Raw genomic sequence first — 22581 nt, forward strand, 5'->3', positions numbered from 1 at the left:
GTCGTGGTATTCCGAGAGTCGACTCACGCCAGGTGACTGTGTTCATCTCTGAGGATGAACACCGGTTCATTATGCGAACTGTCAGAAACGTAAACAGAAAAATCTTGGCTGCAAAATGTTGCAAATCAAAAAGTCTTTGGGTACGAACACAGTGAGCGCGAAGCGAACTGCGAAGCGAAATATTCATTCACCGGATGAATTTCGCAAGTTCGCTTTTGAAGGCCGGTCACAGTGCACGCGAATTGCGAAGCGGTTCAACACTGAAAAAAACCTTCGGTGTTGCAAAAATTAATCACATGTGAAAAAATCTTTGCAAATTAACAAAACTGTGAGCGAGGGATACGCACCGCGCAAAAAAAAAACCAATCCGCGTTAATTCCGAAAAACTCAATCAATTAGTAACAGTCGAATTTTTCTGACGCTATGAAACGCCATCTTAAAATCCAATACGGCGGCTTCCGTTCAACTTTAAAATAATTTTAATGACTGAAAATCGCAAAAAAAATCTTCTAAAACTATGACATAAATATAACAAAATTTTGAAAAAAAATACAATATAATAATAACAAATATTACGAAACGCTGACAAAACTTTAATAAAAATATGGCAATGGTGATAAAAATATTACAAAAATATTAGAAAAATATATCAATTCTATGATAAATTTGACATTGAAATGGCAAAGCCATGACCAAATTTAAAAAAAAAAACTGACAAAAATTAATAAAAGTTGACTGAATAATAACAACAAATTAGTAATAATGCCAAAACTCGAAATTAAAAACTTTGACAAATATTTGACAACATTATGGAAAATATGAAAAATGAAATAAAAATATGACAAATATAATAACTAATCAAAAATTACAAATACAGACCCCGTTCGTTTTTGGCAACACGCCCGAAAATTTTATGTTGCCAAAATCGAACGGTTCTTTTTGTCACTTTTTCATTTTTGATTTTTAATTCAAATTAGTCAAAATTTATGTAAAACCTTACACTCAGAAAAATACTATTATGTATGCCATAAGATTCTCTTATGAAGTGGCGCCATAAGAAAAATCATTGAAATTCATAAGATTGTCTTATGACGCGAATGAATTCTGAAGATGAACGCCTATTGCAATGAGAGGTTGTTGCTTTTCATAAGAGGTTCTTATGGAAACAGTAAATCACTTTCTAATAAGAATAATTTTAGATATTTCATTGAAAACATTCTCTTTATTGTTTGCCAAATTTGTTTGAAATCAAATCATTTATGGTCACCATCAGCAGTGCATCAACAGACGCTTCCATCAAAGTTTTTTTTGCCGCATCCCAATCTTCGACCTTGTTAGATCAGATAGCTGAAAAGTAAACAAAAATGTATTTCAAATTACTAATATGTCGCTCACATCAGAAACAACAAATCGGACTTACCATTCCGGAAATGACAATATCATTTATCTTTGAAGTAAAACTATGAACTGGCGATTGCTTCGTTTTGTTAGATGATGAAAAAACTGTTGAAATGAACGAATGTGTTCATTACTTTCACACAATGCCGTTTCTTCTATTTTTCATAAGAACATCGTATGAAAATTGAAAGAATTTCATAAGACTCTTATGAAAAATTATTTTACACTCTTAAAAGCGGCACGCAGAAAAATAAAAATTAGTTTCAAAGGAAAGTGCCGCAAAAACAAAGGATTTTTTCCTTTGATTTTGGGACAAATAAAAATGCCTTTGATTCAAATGCATTTTCTTTTGTTTCGAAGAAATGCTTTCCTTTGAATCAAAACTTTTTCTTTGTTCCAAAAAACAAAATGCTTTCGATTCAAAAACCTTTTCATTTGAATTAATGTAATTTTCCTTTAATTCAACGGCATTTGGATTTCAATTTTAAAAAAATCGTTCTTCAATTCTATTTTTTGTTCCCAAAAATTCTAGTACTACTTATTAATTTTCGTCCTATTGGAAATAAAAAGAAATCAAATTATGCTTTAAAATATTTTATTTCTCTGTAAGTTTTTTTTCTCTATAAGTAGATGTTCTACCTTTCTCCACTTCACATAATCGATCTTCCCTTGTTTGAATTTTTAAACCGGTTCATCTGTAAATAAAGAGTAGAACATAATACAAATTATGACAAAAATGTTAAAAAGCTCACAAAAAACGACATTAAGCTAAATAATTCTAACAATTAAAAAAAAATTTCCATACATAACATGGAAATAGTACTTACTGAACGATATTTGTTGGTGGACAGTTGCTTTCGACCAAAGGGTTCAGGCGCCAGCCGTCGTGTCTCCTTAGACCGGATCGGAACCGATTGCAACCGCTTAGCCGGAGGACTGGAATAGTCAGTACAGTTACCTCTTCAAATTGGTTGGATGAAAGATTGCCCTAAAAAAATTTGTTATGTTGTTATTTAAAATCAAATTGATTTTGAAAGACCTACCTTGGAGCCCACTATCGTTTGCCCTTTCATAGCTGTCGAAACTTTCCTACGCCGGATCTCACCGTGCTGTCTGGGGTTGCCCGGCAGGAAGATTCCGCTGAAATAAATAGGTCTGACTGGTTGTTGGAAAAACTTTTCCGCCAAACAGAAGCTATGTCGACTATTTGACGAAAAAATACTTTGATTCAAAAAAAAAAACCATCTAAATCAATGAATTTTTACATTGATTCTGCGTCAAAAAATAAATTCTTTGAATTCAAATTTAAAATTTTGATTTTAAAACTTGGAACTTTGCTTTAAACGAAAAATAGTTCGGTTCAATATAAAATTTACCCAAATCAAGGAAATTGGATTTTGTTTCTATGTACACAAGGTTTTTGAATCAAAGATGTGTATTTTTAATTTCAATGATACTACTTTTCGCTGCGTGCGGCTCATAAGATGCATCTTATAAAAATTACAATAAGAATTTGCCTGAGTGTATATTAGCATACAATTTTTCAATTTGACTCAATTATATTAGTTATGAGCATTAAACACAAGGAACATTTAAAGAAGGTAGTGTCGAGGCAGCCCTACTTTAGTATTAGTACACACTGCGACGTCACAATCACGAAAAATCTGGTAATTTACTAGGAAATTTGCCTTTTTCGTTGATAATTTGCTGGAAATGTTCCACTTGTAATACCTGTTATTCTAGAACAATTCTTGCTCTTCAAGATCGGTACAAATAAGTTGGATTTTCGAGTAATTTTTGTATGAAATAGACCATCGAAGTCAGAGAAAATGGTGGATTTTCCCTACTCAAATTTGCAAAACTTTCAAATAAATTCAAAGTCTTCCATGAAAATGATCAAATCAGTGCAGTTTAAGATCCTTATTACAAAAAGGTAATCAAAAAACAAACTTTTATATAAAACCACAATTATTTATTCGCATTTTAGTAAATCGAGTTAACAATAATCAATTGATGTTAATTGTTCTACATAAGAATTGAATATGGTAAACCGATTGGATAAAAATCATGACAATCAGTTGAACACTCAATAACTACCAGCTAGACCTTTTTAAAGTAGATTTTATCTTCGTTTTTGAACGTTTTAGCTTCAAGATGACATTGCGTTCATTATTAAAATGAGAAAAAAACATAATGCAATCTTCAAAGGACCAGAAAATTTCATAACATAGTGGTGGTGAAATAGAGGTCTTACAAATCAATCAAAATGAAATTGAAATTCATTTTCGTTCTAAAACATGTTTTTTTTTTAATTTCTGCCATTCCCATATAAAATTTCCAAACATTCGTTTTTGTGACGTCACAAAAAAAAATCCAATATGGCTCTCGACACTACCTTATTTAAATATTCCTTGCATTAAACATGGAAAAAATCATGTTTTTACTGTTTAAAACTATCATAATTAAGCCGAATGAAAAAATTTCATGCTAATATTACGTTTTACATTAATTTTTATTTGTTTAAAATGAAAATAAAAAATAAAAAAAAGACAAAAAAACGTCTTTTTTGGATGTTGCCAAAAACTAACGGTTTTTGCTCGGATGTTGCCAAAATCAAGCGGGGTCTGTATGACAAAATTTTGAAATAAAATAACATAAATCTGGCAATACTATGACCAAAATCTTACAAATGTGATAAAAATATATGCAACAAAAGTATGAAAAAATGTTACAAAACTATGATAAAACAAAACTATGACAATTGACAAAGGTTGTCATAGTACTGTAAGATTTTTGTCATTTTATTTTAATTTTTGTTATAATTTTGTCATTTTTTCGTTTGTCATATTTTTGTCATAGTTCTGTCAGATTTTTTGTTCATTTGATTGTAAGTTTTTTTTTATAGTTTTGTCTTTTTTCGTTCGATTATATTCGTTTTACCACCTTCTCTTCATACTGAAAGTCTTTTCCAGTACAAATGCATTCGATGATTACTCTTGTATTTGAACTCACGGACATTGGCTTAGGAGGGAACTAACATGCCAACTGAGTTACACATATCACAAGCCCATAGATTTTTATAGATTGTGTCATTTTTTCGTCGTATTTGCGATATATTTTTTACATATTCATCATTAATAAATTATTATTATTATTATTATTATTATATGTTTGGATTTGTCTTTTTTTTTTTTTTAATTTTGTGATTTTTATGCCGTATTTGTCATCATTTTGTCATTTTTCTTACATATATTTGAAAGTATTTTGTTATATTTTTATCTCATTTTTCATAATTTTGTTAGATTATTGTCATTATTTTTGACAATTTTTTGTCATATTTTTTTCAAAACTTTATCATATTCTAGCCATTTTGCCTTATTTTTTGTCAGATTTTTGTGATTTTATTGTAAATTTGTTGTTATTATTTTGTCATTTTTGTAAATTTATTGTCAAATATTGGTCCTTATATTAGTTCTGTCAGGTCATTTCATTATCAAATTTTGATTATAATTTTATCATAATTTTTTTTTTCTCTGTGATTTTTTTCTCATATTTTTGTCTAATTTTGTAATATTTGTCATATTTTTTGGCTTAATTATTTAACCACATTTGGCGTGTTTTATCCAAAGTTTTGTCATTTGTCACTATTTTTTTTGTCATATTTTTTAATTTTAGTAATAGTTATTCATATTTTCCCACAGTTTTGTATTATTTTTGTCAATATTACTTTAGTTTTATAACACTTGTTATATTTTTGTTTATTCTTTTCAGTGCTTTTTTGCAGTTCTCTAAAAATTTTTGTTAAATTTTTGTCAGTAATTTTTCATCTACTTTTTTATCCCTTTTACTGATTTCTTATATTGTGGATGGACCTTACGATTTTCAGTTATTTATTGCATTTTGAATTAAGCGGAAACCGCCATCTTGTATTTCAAAATGGCGTCGGACAGTCAAATTCGACTTCTACTTATTGAGTACTTTCATCCAATACCCATATTGTGGGAGTTTCATGTGCTTTTCAGTCACTTCCAGCATTTTAAAGTTGAGTGAAAGGGGCCATATTGGATTTCAAGATGGCGTCGGATAACAAATTCCAACTTCTATCCGTTCAGCCCCTTCACCCTATACACATATTGTGGGGCTTTTATGCCACCGGTCGTTTATTGCCAGTTATAATTTGTTTCAATAGAAAAAGACTGAAACCGCGTTTGTTTCGAAAATCCGCGCTAAAAAACCGTGCATTTTTCATTACCAAAACAGAAACGGCAATGATAATTAAATAAATAAACTTTTGAAAAAAAAATTTTTTGATAAATCATTTTACGATAAAAAATATCCGAGAGAATATTTTCAGTGTATGTCCGGATGAACAGGATGAATTCGCGCGATCCAGCCAGGTGTTCGCACGAAAATTCGCTTGCACTGTGGCCGGTCGATGTTTTTTTCAACGTGTTTCAATGAGAAGCGGTTTTTCGCGCGAATTGGAAATTCGCTTCGCACTTCGCACCGCGCTCACTGTGAATTCGACCTTTGCACAAAAATATCGGATCTGGTAGGATCAAAACTCTTTTGCGACCTCAACTGTCCTACACGCTAACTTTTGGCTACCCCTTAACGGATACTTTTGACCCGTTATTCAATAAGACTGGGAGAACTCCTTTTTAAGGATAAAGCGACTGTACCCTTTAAGGGCGGGTACTCAGCTTGATAACGCTTCAGCGGATGAAAATTACCCCTTATTTGAAACGCATGTAGCGGATAATTACCCCTTATTTGAATGGCAATTTCAGGTGCAGTTTATGGGAAATATGTTTGCTAGGAAATAAATAACAACCAAATATCACATTTCATTCAGTTTATTGTAGTGGAAATAATTTAAAACTTCTTCTTCTTCGTTTTATGTTGATGGCCAGAGAATGTCACTCTATAACACCAATTTAAAACTTAAAATAGTTTTGTATCGCCATCACTTTGTTTATCATCAAAGTTAACCCTCCGCGATTCGGATTTGAACCATGCTTCGTCTGTCTTATCATCGACGTACTCCGGAACTATGCAGTGCTGAAATAAAAATTCAAAAATTTAATTTCTGAAAGAAAACAATGTGAATTTTCAATGAAATACTTACAATCATTATCCAGTTTAACAGACAAAAAATAACGCTTTGGATTTGACAACATCTAAAACTACCCCTTTTGAAGCGAATCAAGCTTTTTGAAATAAGGGGTAATATTGATCCGATAAAATGACCCGTCATTTGACAGATCGCGAGGGTTCTCAATAACGGGTCATTTTTACGCCTTTAAGGGGTAGCCAAAAGTTAGCGTGTACAAACCAGTCTTAAGGAAGTGGCCTGACGGATTAGATGAATTGCTGATGGAAATGTTAAGTCCATGTGCATCAAATTGAGATGCCTGTACTGGTACCTAAGTTTTATCGTCAATGAAATATGGTGCCCTAAAATATATGAATTCTGATTTTAGAATTGTCTGCTAAAGTGTTAAAGCCGCGATTGGCAAACTGCCCTGAACTGCCCAAACTGTACCTTTATGCATCGAGTTACAGAAGAAGTAACATTTTGAGTGATCTGTACGGTACGGAACCAACGAACCAGCGACTTGCAATTTCCTTTCCATTAGATTTGAAAATTGGTTAAGTATGTTCATCAAAAAATGTAACTTTCCAAACTCCAAGTGGCGTAAAATTTAATTCATTCAATGCTTGATTTGTCAGCTTTAAACAGATGTAAATCGCTGATCCGTTCTTAACAGACAGCAAAACCGAAATTGATTTCTGTAACTTATTCCTGATATCAGTTGCTGTTTATTTTGAATGTACGATTAAAATGTTACGCATTTGAGTGAAATAAAGTTGCTGAATATGAATAAACCGAATAAACTAAAAATCGTATAAAAGTGTATCTGAAAGGAAATTAAAACAGTTCCGAAACAACAGCAAACTACAATTATACTAATTAAATCATCAACCCTTCGTTTCATGATTTTTTATTTTTCCCTAAAAATCACTTTAAACAGTTCAAAATGATGTGCACATCAAGAAAAAAAATTAAAATAAAATACGATTTTTCCGTTTTTCCATACATTAATTGTTGCAAATTTGTTACTTTATGAAACGAAGGGTTAAGCTATTATATATGCGTAGTTGATGAACTTCTTATTGAAAATAAAGCATTTTAGCCAAACCGAGCGGGCTTAACACTCGCTTTAAGTTCAGAAACAAATAAATGTCTTACAAAATTCAGTTTGAGTTTTCTATCATTCAAATTTAGACAGTTTGGAAAATTTTGTTTGTTTAATTTTGTCTAGGTTATTCATAAACAATTCCAAGTTTCACTGTTCAGTTTGCGATTTCACATGCTAATTTCATTCATTTATTATTCAAATAAGAGCAAAGCATATTTTCTTTAGTTTGAAACATTATCAGTTATCGCATTGAAGATTTTTGGAATACAGTTATAGTCAAATTTCAAATGATCAATTAAGTAATGAAGTTGATCAATTGAGTAATGATTATTAGAACAATTGTGTAGTGAATTAGTTATAAAGAATTAAGAGGTTATATGGAAAGTTATGAATGATAAATTGATAAATAATAAGCATGATATAAGGGACAGGGAAAATCGAAAATATTAAAAAAAAATACATCAGGTTGTTTGGAAAATTTATAATAATCTTTTGTATAAAAAAATGCATATTCAATGAAATTTTGGACTTCTACTATTTATTTTGTGAATATTTCCCTTCAAGTCACTTGCTGAATAGGTTGCAACATCAAAAGTCACTTGCCACCGACTTGAGTCACGCCATTCGCCTCTTAGAATACGGTGACAGTCCATGCGTGTTCATTCGAAGTCACCTAAATTCATTCAAGTCACGGCATTCGCCTGCTGGAATAAGGTGACTCCTAAAATCCAAGTCAATTCACGTCACTCGCCTCGCAGAATAAGCCCCATTGTTCCTTTCCGGATACACTTTTTCTGACTCCAACTTCCGCGACTTCCAGAAAAACGCACCATACTTTCTCTACATTACTTTTCTAACTGAACCGTACTCTTCAAATTAGGCTACATTGTCTCTCCGAGAAACTATCCGATCTCTATCTCTGTCTGCACTTGCTCAATTTTTTTCTTCACTTTAATGCTCAAACATACTCTTTTTTTTATAGAATAGATGTATTCAGATCTGATGTGCACAGTAAATAATCACATATTGATTTCATACATATTCAAATTTGTCTTTCTATTTATTTTTCTATTATTTTTTTTTATTCATTTCATCTTTGCTATATTCTCTACACCACCAAAGTTCAGAGTTCTTAATAATTCAAGACTTAAAATTCTAAGTTCAAGAAGCTGAGTCCTGACTTTCAAGTTCAGAATTCAGATTCCAGTGATCAAAGTTCTTTGCTGCAGATTTATGATTTATAATCTTAGGGGAATAACTTTTTTTTTATTTAATGATTCAGATTAAAAATTAATGCTGTGTTTTCAATAAATTTCGATTTTTATGTTTAATGTTAGTTTTTATGATTTATAATTTTGACCTTTTATTTTGAATTTCGAGCGCTGCATTATAAGTTTGGAGTTCTGTGATATGAGTTCTGATTTTGAGTTCTAGTTTAGAAGTTCAGAAATTGAGTTCTGAATTGAGAGTTATATATTTAAATTCAGAGCTCGTTCTTTGAACACTGATGTATTTGAAATGTTGAGTTGAGTTTCCTGTTTAACATTTAGACTTGTATTTGTAAGTTTTGAGTTAAAAAATATTAATTTATGTCTTTCGAATTTTGATGTTCGATTCTCGATTCTGTATTCTTAACTTTTTATTTTTTAATTGAAATTTCATTCTTTGATGTCCTAGTTTCGTTTTCATACCTTCCATTTATGCAATTTTTTAAAATGAATCTTCGTTGTTTTCAAAATTCTGAAATTTTTTTAAAATTTCGATTCCACAATTTTTAATTTATGTTTTAAAGGATTCTGTTTTGCAATCAAATTTTGCTCGACTTTGGCTCGGTTCGATTTGATAGGTTTTATTTTTGATAAAAACCTTATCTATATAAAACTAGCTGACCCGGCAAACTTTGTTAAGCCTGTAATTTTTGAGTATTTTTTTTTATATTTTAGCACTGTTCCTTAGTCAGCCTTCCTTTTAAGTGTATAAAAGCTAGTGAATACCTTTGTATCAGAAAAAAATCCAGAATTAAAGTTCGTTATTGAATTTCATTATTTTAAGTTCATTTAAAAACCGCTTATGGAATGGAAAATATCATACATAAATTTATATTCAAAACTGGCAGTTTGTGACACAAAAACGCTCAAACGATTTGCTCTAATAAGTTCGCTAACTTTTGTTTAGCGAACTTATTTTCTTGTTGAGGTAGCGTATAATAAAGTTCTGCTAATGATCAGTACCGGTAACTTAAGAACGCTTAATCTATCAAGTTTCAATTTAGTTTAGTTACCCAGTCAGGAAAAATCGCCCGAAATCGGCCCGATTTTTGTCCGTACATCTGCTCGATCGGTCCGAAATCGTATAAGAAATCGGGCCGAGTTTGGTAGAAAATCGTGCGAAAATGAAACACTCTATCGGACGACGATAAGTTTTTTCAACCAGTTCGAGCAGATCAAATGTCAAAACAAGCGGACCGTTTTCGGACCGAAACCGAACGTTCTTCGAACCGTTTCTGGTCCGATTGCCATAGCGTCCATCCGAAAAAAGAACCGATTTCGGACCGATACCGAACGGTTTTTCGAACCGTTTCTGGGCCGATTGCCATAGCGTCCATCCGAAAAAACGGCCCGATTTCGGACCGAAACCGAACGATTTTTCGAACCGTTTCCGGGCCGATTGCCAAAACTTTTGTTGATGTTTTTTTCAAGGTTTCTAATGAATTAAAAAAAGAAAGCCATTTCTTTGTGAACATTTATTGAATAATTTTAATTTTGCATTCAATGATACATTGTTATTTTGTTTTGATTCTCGTTTCACATAACCTAGCTTTTTATGTAGGAATTCTATTGATGCCCTCCTCACTCAACAAATAACAAATGAACTCTTATCCAGCCACAGGAGTATCTTTAGGCACCTGATCATGTCAGCCGTAAACTTTCGCGTTGTTTCATTTGCCGCTGGGCCAAGAAACCACTTTAAAACATAATTTTGAGCCAAACATTAATTACTTGAACGTATTTTGCCGTGTCCCCGGTTTGCAATGAGCAATGTTTCCAGTGCCGTTTGATCACAACAGCTCCGATACGATAACAAACCCAGATTCAGGGGCGTCTCCATCTAACCATTTTTTGTTTCATTGGGCGCTGTGCAGTAGGCCAAGAAACAACTTTAAACCTGAAATAAAAGCATTAAACCATAAATAAAAAATTTCCTCATGAATTGAATATTTCAAATAATAAAAAAAACAGTAGAAAAGAACACTTGTTTCACAAATTCCTGTTTATGAAAATAAAAGTTTCAATTAATGTTAAACCACTGACTACCAGTGGTTTAACTTTAGCTTATTAAAATTTGAAAAAAATTATATTTAACTAAATTTTCAAAAACGTTCAAATGGCGAAATGTTTGTAATTTGTTAAGGCAAAAAACAAAAATATTGCAAATTTACAATACGGGTATAGATGTCAAGATTTAAAATAACGACCAGAAATAAGATGAGAATAAAGATTTAGTATCAAATTCTGAATTTCAAATTTTGAACCTTACTTTTTAAGAAAATTGCAGATACATCCACAGTCACCTAGTAGTCGGAACCATTGGAATTTATAATGCTTAACGGGATCACCAGTTTCTGTGGAGGGAGTAAACGTAGGTTTCGTCGTACTCCAAATCCGGTAGACCAATAGATTCCTCTCAATCTCAGGAAGGCAAACTGAAATGGCGTCGGAAGCTAACCTTCCTAGGCTACGAAGAATACCGTATAATAATCCTGCGGCGACGGGAAAACAATTTCTCGAAATATTGTGGTTCCAGCCACAAAATTCATCACATGTTCGAAAGTCCTAGAGGTTATGTTGTTCAGCTCTTCGCAACCCAGGCGAGCCGAGAAATTTGTTTGTCAAGCTGGAAAAAAAAAAAATGGAAAAATTTCAAACACGAATTATAGATATGAATACCATGTTTCAATGCATAACACTATTGTTTAAAAAAACTGATTTTACAAAAAAAGATTATAAAACGCATCACCTGATTTGTTTATAAATACTGCAATATCAGGTTTTAAAAAAACTTTAATTTCAAAAAGCGTATTGAAATAAATTAAAAACTAAAATCGATAGGTTGAGATTTAAATTAGGTATGTAAACTTGAAGTTTTAAGAACGAAAAAAGCATACTACTTACATGAAGACGGATAAAGCACAAATTTGGAGAATCGCCGGTAGAATAGATAATAATGTTGACCGATTATTATATTGTGTTAAATCTAGGATTTGTGCAAATCACAATCCTTGATTTGGTGACATTTTATTAAGGTGGAATGCAACAGCAGATAATTATCCCATCACATTCCTTTTTGAGCTAAGTGTGCGATATGCGTGCGGAACATAAAACACAGTCCTATTCATATCGACATTTTGACACCATTATTGTGAATCCGTTGGTCAAGATATATTGATTGAAGTAGTTCCAATTTCCTTGCCTTAGTGTTGATTTGTCTATCTGGGAAAAGATAATAAAAAAAACAATTAAGTAGGTAACAAAAAAAAATTTTTTTTTAGGTAATTTTGAGCTCGGAGTAGCCGGTGAGTTTGCCTGACCTGAACCCTATGGGCTTGGCTGTCTAGGGTATATTGCTTTACAAAACATGACGATTTCGAAGTTCTGAAGCGCCATCCTATAACTCTATAGGACAATATACCACAAAAACCACCTTTGGGCTGTTTGGGTATGTACCTTGAGTGGTTAGCTCATGGACAAAATAAAACTAATTGGACCAATGGATTTTGAAAATATGATTTGTTTTGAAATAAATATTATTAAATTTGAAAGAAAATGTTTTTTTTATCAATTTATTTGTTAATTCCAAGGTAGCACTTAAATCGCCGGACCCTGTATGTATGTACAATATATTTTTATGTAATGTAAGCAGAAATTTTAGTTTCTTATTTAACTTAAAAAGCTTATCATTCTTTGTGCATTGCAAAAATGTTTGACTACTAATTATTCTGAGATGGTTTATCTAGCATTTTTAGCCATTTTTTACAATAAATTAAACCATTGAAAAGCAAGTTTAAAGTAGTGGTAACTGGTAACTGTTTAAAAAAATGTTGTATCAACATTGTAATACTTTTCTTGAAGTCCTTATAACTTATATAGCGTAAAATAAAGTTCTACTAACTAGACACTTCAAGTTAGTCAGCACGGCCAAGTTTGTGGAATTCGAATCATTGGTTGGCAAGTTACAGCTGTTTGCATAGGGTTTCCATTTCACTAATCACTAATCACTAATCGTACTTCCACAGCCAGAACTTATGTCTGAGTCCCAAAGAGCAATAAACGTGAATTATTATTCTTCTTGTCTTTGTTCATGCTTTTCATCATTTTAACATAAAAACATTAAAATGATCAAAAACATAAAGTGGTTGGGCCTACCATGGAGCAGAGAACGCAGAGACATCTGGAACACAGGAACAGGAAGAAACGTGGACCACCAGTACCATACGTTTCAAATGGGCAATATCGTTGGAAGCATGCTAAGAAAAATGCTCCTTGATGATACATATATCTATGCATAATGTGGCTGGAAATGATTCATTTTGTACACATAAATCACAAAACTTAAGAATACATTCATTTTGAAAAATATGGTGAGTTAAATCGAAGGATTTTGAATTTCTAATTTTTTCATTATTTCGTAATACTGTTTTGGATTTCAGTGTACAACCATTTCTGGTCATCGACCAAGGATTAAGCGCCTTTACTCGCTCTTGAAAATAAAAAAAGAAACGGAGAACATTAGTAGAAAAAAAAAACCTTTCGAGGTTTATTTCCAGCTCGAAAGGTTTTTTTTTTTAAATTTAATCCTTACAATAGAGATATGTCCATTATATTACCTTGAAAACCCCATTAATCATCTGCTTACAATTCTTACAAAAAAAATTAACATATCATATAGTAATAACAATTGATTTTGCAAGGAAAATGTCATTCAAAATCTAGAAGATTTGAAAAAAAAACAATCAAGAATTATTAAGAATAATTATCTTTGTGTAGCCAGTCTCCTTTAGCCATTGGGAATGGCAGAGAAACCCGTATGCGTCTTTAAAGTTTTGAGAAACTTTATCTGCACTTCACTGGGGCTCATATGGAATCATGACTAAAACTCCTCAGCGGAAATTTCCGAGAATTATTTCGAGCGCGAAAAACCCGTGCGATCTGAATGGTCAACGCTTTGTATAAAATCCACTGATAAATGCATAAAGCTGCATGTGCCCTACTACCGTAAATTAACTTCAAATCGCAGCACTCCGAAAAGTTTTCCACTCACGCGCACGTGGCTCACACAGAATTGGCTGTGTATAATTAAATAAACAAAAACTTACCAGCAACTACAAATAGAATTATATATCAACAAAACGATAGAATGTTAAACATATTGTTACTTATGTAATGGTTTTTATGAACACAACCCAAAATAAATCAATTCAATGGACCACGTTACAGAAAAAAACAGCTGAGCCAACAAAAATCTTAAACGTAAAATCGCTTTTTAGCTATCGACTCTCGTAAATCTAAGATATTGTATTTATCAAAACCGGAAGATTTCCACGAAAAACCTTCCAGAAATCATTCCTATTTCGTAAAATAAATATCATGGAACGGACTCACCAAATAATCTATGGACATGGTGGTTGATCAGTTTCCCGTCAGCTGGTTGCCCAAATTGTTTATGACACTGGAGGGGGCCGCAACTCTCGATTTTTATCACTTGATCACACTTAACTAATCGTGACACTTACGGAATTCGTTAATACATATATTTACAACATTTCAAATTAATTTTACCACTTGAATATTAAAAACATGAGGGAGAGAAAATAAAACGCGTCCCCTGCCTGTTTGCATAGGGTTTCCATTTTTCCGAGAACAATCATTGGAGAAGTCAGGATAGCAAATGGAAAATTGTTCAACTTACCATGAAAATTGCCATACTGATATGAAACTGCCTTCGTTCCTACCCTTGGATCAGTTGTTGAAAAAATTCCATTGTTACCGTTCATATGTTGCTGCAATGATTTGATGCTGATATGTTGGCAGACCAGATCTCATGGTTTCTGAAACCATGAATAAACCGTTCTTTCGGTTAGGGCAACATTCACCGATGGAGTTGGAACTGTTTCCGTGTACAGCAGGCATGCCTTTTTAGCCCACTCGACTACAGACACTTTAGTTTCAAATCTGGCTTGAAATTTACTTTCTTTCGAGACCATGGATTGCTCTCTTTAGTGTGACTTTCTTTGGCGTCGAAAAGCCGATACTCGATTTAGAACTGCTCGGTTTTTCGCGGTCACCAAGACTAATCGGTGCAACCACTGAGTGTTGCTGTTGATTTTGCTGCTAAAGTATGCCAATTTTCAGTTAGACGTTAATACGGCGTAGTTGTTTCTGCTCGACCAGCACTGAGTACTATTAGCGGTGACCAGTGACCACTAATGATAGTTGAAAGCTCTTGAGTACGGTTCCCTTCAGATGGATATGCTATTGTTTGAGGTTGTTGTTGTTGTGTTGATGGGCTGTTGAAAAATCTGGAGACTGCGATGGCGTCGGAACCGTTTTCACCAACAGGCTCTCCATTGGACGTGGGCGCTACTGGGTTTCCTTTTTTGGTATTCAATTAGTTCTTCTATTTGTTGGGAGTGGTGAGAAATGGGACATTTTAAACAATCTACTAGGGTTCTTCTTGGGTGGGGCCTTCAAAGCGCAGTTTGTGAATGTTCGATGGAATCTGAAAGATAAAAAAAAGATAAAAATTTTAACAAAAATGTTTCAAATAAGTACTCACCTAAAAAAGATCACCAGAACGTCTCTTTATACGGTTCGTCGTAGGCAAAATCGACCGCACTCCAAGTGCAACTCTTGTTGTTTTTCTCTATGATTTCCAGTTCCGGCGTAATCGAATGGTTCATAGAGATTTTGTGCAGCTATCGACACGTCGTCACTATCTTCTGCTTCTTTATCGACAGCACCAGAAGGAAAGGTATACGCAGCGGCTGCTACGATGTTTTGGGCGAACATTCCTGATGCGATGGAAGGAATGGTTGCCTTCGGAACTGCAATAAAAAATTTAGTATTAATCGATGATGGGTGACCGGCTGGTGGGTAGATGTTTTCAATAAGAACCGGAAATTGTCGGCGCAACCACCGAGGGAATGACGGCCGTTGTTGGGGCAGGATATTTCCTATCACGCTGTGTTTGATGCGTTGTGGAGGAACGGTAACGCTTTAGGTGGGTTGTGTGGTAGCCGTAGAAATGTTAGTCGGTAGTGGATCGGAATCAGTAATGCCTACGTTAACAGGAAAAGCTGTCTCGATCGGCAGCGGAGTGATGGTTTGGCACAGATCACATCACCACGGCTTGTTGTGGATGCAGTAGAATTTTGACTTTTCTCCTGGTCCATCTGTCGTCCAAGTTCCTTTGCTCGGTTCGCTTTGAAGCTGCAGGCTGTTGGACTGCCTGTTGCTGTTGTTTAAGAACTGAAGGCGGAACTTTGTCACCGGTTACCATTGTTGGGTTGGCTATTTGTGGGGTGTTTCCCTAGTTGTTTCTGCTTGTCTTTTTTATTGTGTTTAAATAGCTCGGAGCTCTGACGCTAGAAATGAAAACTAGGCGATAGTTTAAAGAAGAAATCTATAGTTCAGAGTAGGCAGCGTAGAATAGTAAGCGATCATGTCGAGAATATTACTAGTTACATTGAAGAGTGAATTAATAAAATAAACGAAGAAATTGTACTGTCTACATAGCATAAATGATTTTGAAAAAGGTACCAACCTTGAGCAGCATATTAAAGACAGGACCACCTTTGAGAAGTACGGTTGGTTTCGAAGTCCGTGGTATAGAGAACCAGTCGCCAGAGAACCTGCGATTTTAAAATCAAAATCAGAGAAATAAAAAAACAGAATTACAATTCCTAGAATTTTAAAATTGACTTAGATTGGTGAAATAATCTTAATATGGTGATTTTTTTTAAATTTAGGTCCAGTACTGCTTCTGAGCCTGTTGAACTAATTCTTGGTGTTTTCGCTTCGGTCAAATGAGCGTTGTAAAAATTTAAAATTTATCAGTTGAATTTTGTTTGAGTAATCAGTGATTACACTAAGGATGTGAGAAAAAAAAGTTATTTCAATGCATATATTAATGAGGTCAAAGCGGATATTAAAACCGTCATCGAAACTACTAAATATTTTCCCTTCTGAAGTGAACTAACGGAGCAAACATTTAGAAAACACAGAATGTGAGAAAATCACTGTTAAATTTTCGTGCCACGCCGCCACCAAAACTTACCGTACATTTGAAAAATCTATGCACATAAGCACTTCTTCCTGTTTCAGATCAACGGGCTGATCAACCAGTTCCGTTATTTGATATCCACCAGTTTTATCCCCGGTTGATCCGATGTCGAATATACAACCAACTCTGGAATTGTCGAAACTGACCGGAACGGAAATAAGAGGCGTTGAATCTTGCTTACCGGAATTTGTATGCATTGGAGCAACGGGTTGTTGAGAAGTAAAACTGAAAACAATTTAATGTTATTCATTATGGACATAAGTATATAAAACCTAAAAAATTTACCTGCCCAATTGATTTATGTTTACACTTTTTGCAACGACCCGATTGCTTCCCAGATCGGAAAAAATCTCTGTTAATCAGGTGGATCGGTCAGAATAGTTATTTAACTATTGGCAATCAAATGATGGTTGTTGATGCGGGAAGTCGTCGTTGTGGTAGCATACTGGGAGCTGGAAAAATCGCTTTCGCTACGGAAACTTCCCGAATCACGTCCGCTGAATCAATCGCAATCTCTGGAACTGGAATCAACTTGGTGCTGGATATGAAACCACCGGTGTTTTGTGCTCCGTCCCACCGCTCCATATGGCCAATCTAATCTAAACGGGAAATAAAAAAAAGAGAATGAAAAATAAGCGCTTTTCGCGATTCTATTTATTCTATGATTATGAAAACACACAAATGGTGGCTTTGACTTACCCATATCGATATTTCTACAATGGATTAAGGGTTTTGCATTCCACAAAGAGTCCATTTAACACCAGTTGATAAACCGTCCGCCCTAAGCGAACGATTTGATAAGAAAAATTAAAGAGAAAACACTGATTTGCAACATATTTTCTCTAAAATAATAACGCACACGGCGACGGGAAAAACTAAAATGGCAGTTGTTGCGACTTTGTTTCGTTTTGTTCATGCTTCGTAAAAAAAATACCGTTTAGATTTCGAGCAATCGAGCAGGCGGATGGAAATCGAGCCGAAAACGGACCGAATTCTAACCGCTAGAATTCGAGTGCCGCCACCTCTGTTTTGCAATCGGCCCGATTGAGCAAACCTTCCTGACAGGGTAGTCATCGTTCCTATTCAAAAACCTCTATCTGATAAAGTATTTTAAAAATGTTGAAAATTGATTTCAACAGAAAATAGATCTTTTTTGCTGGAGTCGTCATAAATAGAGTTGTATTTTCGATTTGTGAACCTCTGTATTTAAATACATTACAGTTTTCTTTAAACATGGTCGTCAGAATTGAAAAATTAAAAAATGGACCCGGAAAATTTAAAGAATAATTAATATATAATAAATTTTTATTTTTTTTAATTATTTCAAATGTTCATTGTGAATTAACAGAGCTGAGTTTGACAAATATTTAACAATTCAGAAAAAGTAACTATTCATTTCATTTTACAGCAACACTTTTCTAATCAATATAATGTTTGAAAATGTCTTCGAAATTTGTGTCATCATTATCTTTTTTTTCAATTTTCAGTTAGGGATTGGCAAATTGAACTAAGAATTAAAGAATTTAGAAAAAAAAAGAATTTCAACTTTTTTGTATTTAGATTATTTTTCTCTTAACAGGCAAACCCTGAATGAAAGCAAATCTATTTTGAGTATTTGGAATAAAAAATCAAAATATTCACAAATTATTTAAATTTATGGATTATGATCGTAAGATAAGCAACTGTTATCCAGACAGTTAAATTTAATTCTGAATTTAACTGTTAATTTGAATCAATCCAGAGGTGAACCAGCCTGTGGCTGAAAACCTCTTAAATAAAGACAAAAAAAAATTGAATCAATATTCTAAATTTGGCTTTATGAATCTGCATGGATTTTCAGTTATATTAAAACGTTAATTTAAAAGCTGGATTTTCGTTGATCTTGATTTTATTTTTTTTGGTCGAATTTAAGTGTTTATATTCTTTTTGATTGTTTTTTTAGATCTGATATCTGGTACGAAACTTTTTTTGTATTTTTGTGTATTAGTTCAGATGTTTCTCTATAGTAAACAATACTAGGTACAGTAAAATAACCTTTCCCATTAAAATTTTATTGTCCGACATGACATTTTTCTGTACCGCTAATGCCAAACAAATTATTTATTTGACTATTTAATCTCTTTTTACTTTGAATTGTTCTTTGTTTAAAGGTAACTAATTTTATGTTACTTAATCAGGCCAGAGTGAAGTTGTTGAACTTTTATTAGTGTTGGTTTTGCAAGAATGTGTCCGAAAAGCGAAATCAGAATTGGTTATCTTTGTTTGAAGTGTTGGACTTTTTAATGTTCTTTGATTGAAAAGTGGAATATCACTGGAACAATCTGTCAAAAAATGTAATTTACCCCAAATTATGTATGTGGCTTTTGAGAAATGGGGCTCCACCTCTGGAATTGAGAATCAAACAGAAAGTGCTATTCAACAGCGGAACAATTAAGTGTACATGGTCCGGATTTCCAGATAAGTGATGCGAATTATTCTTATTTATTATTTGAAATAAAGTTGAAACTTCGTATTTTACACGACATGATATGACCAAATGAAATTATTTTTACCTACAAACTAAAGTGATAACAAACATACACTATTTTAGTGCCTGTAATTAACAAGTCTTAGTAGGTACTGCTTTAATTTACGTAATAATTCGAGAGGTATTGCAAATTAAAAAAAATCGAATAATGATGAAACACTACTATAACTTTTTTGCTATTCACACAACATTTACCTAACGCTAAGCACTGAATTAAATAGAACTTAATAAATTTTACAATCGTAACTCATGGAAATTTTTTTCCTATGAAAAAATTGCATGGAAATTTGAATATTAATAAAAGTATCAAATTTTACGCTTTATTGGAATTTTGGAACCGAGCATTAAATTAAGGTCTTTAAATTAATCAAGTTCTGAGATTTGTTCAAGCTCTAAATTAAGGATTTAATCAGATTTTTTCATTTTATAATATTTATTTATTAATTAATTTATAAATCTCATTAACTTTAACCTTTAACCTTTAACAGATCCCAAACTGTTTCAATTTGTCATTCAGAGATATCATTAAATTACTCAATTGCACATTTTGGAATATTTGTATGAATTCGTAATCCATGTTTTGAAATTTTTTTAGTATTCTGAAAATAAAATAAAAATAAAGAAGCAGAAATATTGAATATAATGTATTCTAAGTAGGAACATATTCACTTACTTCATTTGATAAAGATTAAAAATTCAACTTAACTTATTTTTCATTAACCAAAAAACTTTTTTGAAACAAGAACAAGCTCGAAATCGAAATCGTTAACTTGATTTCTATTTTAAAATTTTTTTGGTGATTTTTTTTTCTTCGTAGTATTTTGTCTCACGACGTTTATGCTTCAATTTCAAATATAAATAACCTACAATCTTATCATTTTGACAACATGCTATAGTTAAAATATTCTACTGGATTTAAGGTGGAGAGTACTGAATGTTATTAGAAGTCCTAAATTGTTTAAAAAAAAAAGGAAGTCAACCATTTGGGTTCGTTTTCTCCATGCAATCGTAAAATATGAGGCAAAGAGTTGAACTGCACTGATGAGTTTCCAAAAACGATCTTCTTCAATTATCACAACCTACATAACAAGTTAAAATTAAAAGAACATAAAGGGGACCCTCTTCATCCATTAACAATATTTAATATTTAAAATATTTCCTTTCGAAGTTTGATAGAAGTTTGTTTACTTCAAAGGGTCGTTTTTGAAAACACATCAGTGTATCAGGAACAAGAACTAGGAAAACAAGTTAGTTAAAAGAAAATTTTATAACATTTTTTACATTACTTTTCAACTTTTTATCACTGCCTCAAAGATAGAAATAGGAGTTTCCTTAAGAAAAATCTAAGAGCATAGGAGGTGTAGGAAAACTCGATCGCACCATTCACCAAAATGGATCCTGATCTATAACCTATCCTATACTAACACAACCTTTTCCTTGGATATTTAAATATAGATTCGCAGACGTATAGACGGTTTCTATAGTTGGTGATATTGACTTACCTTTGTCTCTGAATTTTTCAATATAAACCTTTGGAATATAACGGGACAAAAGGTTGTTGATTGATCCTTTGAAGTATCCTACTAACAATCCTTCCTTCATTCCCCATTGACTACTAGGACGTGGCCGGCGCCGTTATTGATCATTTTCATAGGGAGAGCATGAGTTTTGTGCATTGTGAATGAACTGCTAGTCCCAAGCACCATTCTTTTGGACCTTGCACAAAATTGATGGCCTCGATCAATCACGGAGTAGCAACCATTGGCGAGGTAGAACTTGTTCTACTTAGCCACGCCAGCGATCATGGAATTCGAAATGCGCTTGAATAGATAAAAAAAATAGCAAGAAAACCATATTTTTTGGAGTAATTAAATAGCATTACAATCCCCCGAAACAATAAAATAGCATTTCGAGTTCAATGATTTAAGGTGGATATGAGTAGTCAAACAGCTAAGCTAAGCTAGTTCAGATTTTTCTCTATACTTCTCTATACTCTATTCTCTATATAAAATTAATTAATATCTTGGATTTTAAAATACATTTTATGAAATTGTAAATGAAATAACTGGATTCATCAATTTTTTAGTTCTTAAATATTTTTTTAAAATATCATCAAATTGGAGTTCAGAATACATTATATATGTATGAACAAAACAAATGATTCAAATCCCGAACTTGACATCGGATATTCAGAACTCAAAATTTATGATTCAAAAATCAATGTCAAGGAGAAAAAACTAAGGATTCTTTTGAAAGTCTAAAAATGCCTCAAAGGTTTATTGGAAATATGTTATGTAATGTAGAATTGCGAAGAGTAAAAAGTCTTAACTAGAGTAAACTGTCAAAGTCATCAGTAAAAATGCCAGTAGTCAAGAGCCAAAGATTGAAAGTCAATTATCAAGAATCCAGAGTCGACAATTCGGACTGTTCAATCAATCATCCCAGTTTAAATTAACTAATCAAAAGTCATTAATTGAGAATCTAAAATAGCGAGTAAAGAAACATGATCACACGATAATCTAGAACTATTTAAGAAATAAGGGCTAAGGGTCAAGATTCAAGAGCCAGGAATTTAAAGTCAAAAATCAAGGCATTCTAATAAAACCTATAATATTATTCCACATTATGGATTTCATATTTGAGGACCTCAGAGCCAAGTTCATAAAATTGTCAATTTTGAGTTTCTAATGTCAAATTATCTAACTATATGTGACATCCCAGACGGCGTGTTTTCAGGGTTTCATCTCGAGATTGGAACACAGTTTTTTTTTTGCAAGGATTTTCATCCGTTTGGATGATTCATCCCAAATTGGAGCACAGCCGACCTGTTTTCTAGCTTGATGCTAGAAATATTAATTGTGCTAGCGATTGCTTATCATTGCTTACAAGCTACTTGGCTTACGGACTTTTTTTTCATTATGAGAGCAGTGGCATATTCTAGGATGCCACATTCTCCTCTTTTTCAATGATTCAGTTTATTTAAATAGAGCCCGTTTTCAGGGCTCATCTCGAGATTGGAGCACAATTTTTTTTTTGGGATTTTAAACCAATTGGTTTAATCATCCCAACTGACCTGATTGCTACCTAGATGCTAGAAAGGTCAGTTGTGCTAGC

The 22581-nt window shown here is 32.9% G+C and overlaps 2 long non-coding RNA genes across 3 annotated transcripts; both read right to left on the reverse strand.

Annotated features, from left to right (window-relative positions):
* Nucleotides 1-1814: 1814 nt before the first annotated feature.
* LOC129749191 (uncharacterized) lies at nucleotides 1815-2869 on the reverse strand. 2 transcript variants are annotated; one of them, XR_008737947.1, is made up of 4 exons: nucleotides 2775-2869; nucleotides 2442-2538; nucleotides 2226-2386; nucleotides 1815-2093 (listed from the first exon to the last, which is right to left on the reverse strand). It is a non-coding gene; the product is annotated as an uncharacterized LOC129749191 (long non-coding RNA). The 2 variants fall into 2 exon arrangements; XR_008737946.1 differs by lacking the exon at nucleotides 2775-2869 and having other exon boundaries at nucleotides 2442-2720.
* A 7178-nt stretch (nucleotides 2870-10047) lies between these two features.
* On the reverse strand, nucleotides 10048-17926 carry LOC129745701 (uncharacterized). The gene is made up of 10 exons (XR_008737171.1): nucleotides 17640-17926; nucleotides 17226-17539; nucleotides 16935-17165; nucleotides 16422-16509; nucleotides 15773-16242; nucleotides 15435-15702; nucleotides 14568-15377; nucleotides 11774-12091; nucleotides 11139-11495; nucleotides 10048-10766 (listed from the first exon to the last, which is right to left on the reverse strand). It is a non-coding gene; the product is annotated as an uncharacterized LOC129745701 (long non-coding RNA).
* Between the last annotated feature and the right edge of the window lie 4655 nt (nucleotides 17927-22581).

Source organism: Uranotaenia lowii, chromosome 2 (assembly GCF_029784155.1).
Source record: "Uranotaenia lowii strain MFRU-FL chromosome 2, ASM2978415v1, whole genome shotgun sequence".
In the NCBI taxonomy this organism is placed as follows: domain Eukaryota; kingdom Metazoa; phylum Arthropoda; class Insecta; order Diptera; family Culicidae; genus Uranotaenia; species Uranotaenia lowii.